The sequence below is a fragment of the Triticum dicoccoides genome, chromosome 7A (assembly GCF_002162155.2).
Source record: "Triticum dicoccoides isolate Atlit2015 ecotype Zavitan chromosome 7A, WEW_v2.0, whole genome shotgun sequence".
Classification (NCBI taxonomy): Eukaryota; Viridiplantae; Streptophyta; class Magnoliopsida; order Poales; family Poaceae; genus Triticum; species Triticum dicoccoides.
In genome coordinates this window covers 204699626-204703636 of record NC_041392.1, presented here as the reverse complement: position 1 = coordinate 204703636, position 4011 = coordinate 204699626, and the positions used below count along the sequence as shown (strand labels likewise).

Below are 4011 nucleotides of genomic sequence, written 5' to 3'. Positions count from 1 at the left end.
GGGTGGTTGGTTGTGCTCAAACGTAACTCAGTGTCGGCATAACGAAACAGTTCCTGCCAGAAGTGGCTTGTAAACACTGGATCTCCGTCAGATAGGATGGCACGAGGGAAACCATGAAGCTTATACATGTGTTGCATGTACAGCTTGGCCACCTTAGCTGTCGTGTAGGGGTGGGCAGTGGGCAAGAAGTGAGCATACCGAGTCTTTTTATCCACCAGCACCCAAAGACAGTTGGCCTTGCCAGACTGAGGTAAGCCGTCGACAAAATCCATAATGATTAAGTCCCATGGGCTTGGTCCCTCCTGCCAGTGGGGTCGCCGTAGCCGGGGCGCTCACAATCTCGTACGTGAGAGGATCAAGTTCTGATAAAGATGTATCTAGGATAGGAAAAGGGCCTATGTAATGCATCCAGAAAACTCTATGTGGTAAATGTTGCGCTGCTGTCTCCGACGTGCAATTACTACGTCCGGTGCTAGTATTTGCATACAAGCGTATCTGCCTCACCTTAGTCAAGCGCTCTTCTCCGAGGTAGCATCGTTTGATTGAGAAAACATGCAGGTTTTGGCAGATGGGAGCGCGAGCAATGGAGCGTAGCTCGTACTGCTGCAAACCCAGGGGCCTGTGGTGAGCTTTGAAAACATTCGTCAGATCTATCTCTATGAAACCTCCCACACTCAACTGCTTTTTCAGTACGGCGCCCGTCAGTTCTATGTAGCTGGGAAATGGGCTAACAACCCAGTTGTTGCAACACATCAGTGAACATCCAACATTGCGTCATTGATGCACACATAAAAAAAGGAATGTAACCCATGAAAAAACACGTGTGAACCAATACTTACTTGCTCTCCACATAAAAATGAAATGTAACTTATGGAAAAACACATCAGTAAACATCCAACTAAATCTAGCAGCCCCCCAAACACCATCTCGACGTACTGTCTTTTCTCGTCATTGAACGAGGAAATCGGATCGTGCAACTTCTTCACGCCGCATCTCGAGCCGGTTGGGGGCGCCTTTCCATTGTCCTGGTTCTGATCTTCCTCGTCCGGCTCAGGCTCCACAACGCCGCCAGGAAACCAATCCCCTCTTCGTCTTCTGATTCGAATGCAATCAGTCGGGGCGCGTTCGGCCCTGAAGGTAGAACCCCGTACCCGTCCATCCTGGGACAGAAAATGGACAGCAAAAGATATTCAGTTTTTCCGACGTCTCACATTCACCATTACAGGATCATGATGCGTTCACATCAATTCCTTGGCTGTGTAGTGGGACAAAAAATGATTTTCAGATTGAGTTTTGTTTGGGTCATGTCAAGGAAAACGATTTTGCATGAACAATCTATACAAAACGCCAGAAAATGATTGTTGAGCGCGAGAAATCGGATCGACACCGTAGACATGAAAAAAGCACTGCAGGAACGCTACCGTAATGCGGTGTGCAAATCGTAATCCTGGTCTACAAAAGGCATTAGGTTGGAGACGGATATACCTTAGATTGCGGTGTGCGCCGCCCTGTGAACGAACGCAGTTCGTCAATCTTGCGTTGTGCTTCAGCCTCTGGTTTCTTGGTATCGCATTCCGAATGGACTGCTTGGCTTCAGGAGGATTATACTATAGCTGGTCTCTTAGCCGGCCCCACTACATGAGTGCGATCACGGACCGCCCCTTGCTGTCTGCGCGATAACTTCCAAGGGGAGTAGTTCATTTCACGGGGTGGGCTTTGACTTTTGTTCCAGCAAATCAAGTGCCTTTCCTACCGCCCATCATTGTAAAATTTCATGGATAATTGATGATGTGTTTTTTTGTTATATACGCTATAGCGTGCTTGCTGTTGGGCGGTGTCCCGATTTTTGTCTCACCCGTTGTGTTTTATTTCCTCAGTTTCTAAGGGCAACTCCAATGGGACAACCCAAACGGACGACGCATTTGTGGGCCGCCCGCCCGTCGTCCGCCCAGTTTTGCGTTTGGGTCGGCAATGCGCTCAACATGCCGATCCATTTCATGTTCGCATTCAACTTTTAAATAAAAAAGGCCCGCGACCGATCATGCCAGTGGCCATGTCTCATGCCGGCATCATGCCAGCGCCGGCATACAATGCCGGCTTCAGAAAACACCACAGTTCATGTTGGCGTACTCATCAGTCGGCCGGCACACATGCCAGCACACAAAAAATGGTGGGACTTGAGTTCGACCACGCCATCGCGGCTCCCGTGGTCATGCCGGCACACCTGCCGGCATACAAAAAAGATAGCCCCTCGACACCATAGATCACTCGTCGTCGAACTTGAGCATGTCGGCCTGCATCTTCTCGAACCACGGCCTCTTCCTTGGTGACAAGGCGTTGAGATCCACCTTCATGATCTCCACCCCAGTCATCATGCTTGCAAGAGCCAGTTCTTTCGCCTTTGTCTTGGCGTCGTCGGCCTCAATCTCTAGCATCTTGGCTTGCTTCTCCGCCTCGAGCTCGAACATCTTGGCTTGCTTCTCGGCGTCAAGATCAAGCCTCCTCCTTTGGATCTCCATGAAAGCATCCATTTGCTCCGCCTTGAAACACCGGCGCCTCGGGATCGTAGCCAGCGCCCGGCACACCACCCTCGAAGATGAGGTGTTGCATGTAGTCCTCGTCGACGGCGGACGACATTTCCTCGAACAGGTTACGGGCGTCCGGGAGACCGCTGGCAGGCGCCTGTCGCGCGCGTTTCCTCGTGTCGCCGGACGACGAGCCACCGACCACCGGGGTGGCGTTGAGGTCGATGGGCGCGGGCGCGGGCGTGGAAGGCGCGACCATGCTCACGTCAGGTGAGCATTCCTCGGAGAGGCGGGAGGCCTGCGGGTAGACGTGGTAGCCGGGGGCCAGGTTGCAAGCCGATGCGCGGGGTGAGTCGAGCATCACCATCCGAGGAAACGCCGACGAGCCGGTGCTGGCCGCGGCGACAGCGGCTTGGACGAGGCTGTGCTGGCTAGGGTTTACCCGAAGCATGTAGAGCGCCTCCCTCGTTGCCGCGGCGACGCGGGCGTTGGTGAACTCCTGCTGCGCGGCGGCGACAGCAGCGGCCTCATCCCTCGCGTCCGCGGCGTGCCTCCGGCCCTTCCTCTTGGCCACCTCCCTTGCCCGCTGTTCGGGCGTCAGCGCCTTCTTCGGCTTGGTCGCCGCGGCGGTCTTGCGCAGGGCACGAGGCTTGCCTCTCCCGAAGGGGGCGACGGTGCCGGACGAGGCGAGGGAGGCAAGGCCGGCGGCGGCATCGAGGTCGATGGCGTCCTCCATGGCTGGTTGGGGGCGGGGGCGCGCGCGGGCGGGAGCGTTTTTGAGGAAAATGGGGGGAAATGGTGGTGGCAGCCCATACAGAAACATATAGATGTATATAGACACATTTTAGAGTGTAGATTCAATCGTTTTACTCCATATGCAGTCCATACAGAAACTCTAAAAGATTAAATTTAGTAATGAAGGGAGTATTTTTTAACGGACCCTTTTAAATGTAAGAGCATCTATAGCTGGGTGCCTCAAACCCCCTTAAACGCCCAAATGCTCAGTGACCAACAAAAAACCCGAACTAAATGGGCGCCTCAAGCGGGCACCCCTCACATTCAGCCTTAATCTCGGACGGATTTGGGAGGCCCGGACGCGACCGGGTGTGTCCGCCACGACGGACTAACAGTCGGTCCCACACGAAAACACTCCTAAACTCGGCGGTCCGAAGCTCATCTCTTCCGTCGGACTGACGGCGCCATGTGTCACCGCTTCGGTGTGCTGCGTAATCCCCTAGCTTGGCTATTTAAGTTGGACGCCTGCACCAAAATTCCACTCGACCACATTTCCTCCCTTCCCGTCCGCTGCAGCCGCCATCTTCTACTCATCGGCCGCTTGCCATCCGCCACCACAAGTAGCCATGCCACCTTGCCGCCGGGTAAGGAGCTACCTATATCTAACACTGGAGCGCCGACTATAGCTCCTTGAGATGATCCGGTCAAGGCGTGAAGCCCGGATCGTCGTGGGGTTACCTCCGAATGCGGT

The 4011-nt window shown here is 54.1% G+C and overlaps 1 long non-coding RNA gene across 1 annotated transcript; it reads right to left on the bottom strand.

Annotated features, from left to right (window-relative positions):
• Window positions 1-815: 815 nt before the first annotated feature.
• LOC119334705 lies at window positions 816-1605 on the bottom strand. Its single transcript, XR_005161510.1, has 2 exons — window positions 1486-1605; window positions 816-1160 (listed from the first exon to the last, which is right to left on the bottom strand). It is a non-coding gene; the product is annotated as an uncharacterized LOC119334705 (long non-coding RNA).
• Between the last annotated feature and the right edge of the window lie 2406 nt (window positions 1606-4011).